Raw genomic sequence first — 902 nt, 5'->3', positions numbered from 1 at the left:
CCACAGATGGAAGCAAGTTCAACGGTCCTGAGCACTGGTACTGATGCTAATGGAAACCCAAATTACAGTAATGGTAAAGGTTCTGTCCGAAACCTTTCGGAGAACCTCCATCTTTTCGTGGACTTACGAGGCAGTAAGTTTCATAATAACGTTTTTTTCGTACGTAAGTAGATATAAGTAAAATATATGTTATCGTACACAGGAATTATATATATATATATGATTGACAGTACATTTTCCTGTTTTCCAGCCTGGATGCTCCCTAAGGATTTGGACACTGACTATCGAGGGTGGGAAAAAAAAAATTCTCGTGGCATCTATAGTTGCCGCCGGTCACAACTTCGGATATTACGGCCGACTTCGCCCTTCACTTCTCCCGAAACAAAGTCTCGCTGATAGATATTACAGGCGTGTGAAGCCGCTAAATGAACATCGGTTTGACCTCTCGTTCAAAAAGGACAGCTCAGGGGGGTCCTGCTCCAGCACAACTATGGTCTTGGTGAAAATCACAAAGGGTTTGATCCTTCATAGGGATATTTTCATGAAATAAAGATTGTGCTACTCTTCTCTCTTACTTATGTCGAATCCCCAACAGTGACGAAGGACACTGTCCCCTAATTGAATCGGATTTGTGTAAACAATAACGTCTGCCGTGAAAAGAGAAGAAAAAAAGTAATGGATTTTGGGGTTTCATATAATAGGAAAAATACCAAAATGCCGACTGGTGTTGCTCAGCGCATTTGGGAATGACTGCACATTTTGGTGGATGACGTAGGAAATTCTAATCATGAAACTAAAAATATATTTTTTAAACCCATAATTCGACACCTAAAGGCGTGAAATACAACACCCGGCTGCGCAACAAAAGTCTCATGTTCCAGTATGCAACACATATGTAAATT

This window comes from Penaeus monodon, chromosome 32, assembly GCF_015228065.2.
Source record: "Penaeus monodon isolate SGIC_2016 chromosome 32, NSTDA_Pmon_1, whole genome shotgun sequence".
Taxonomy (NCBI): Eukaryota; Metazoa; Arthropoda; class Malacostraca; order Decapoda; family Penaeidae; genus Penaeus; species Penaeus monodon.
The sequence above is the reverse complement of the archived record's forward strand: the minus strand, read 5'-3'. Positions refer to the sequence as shown.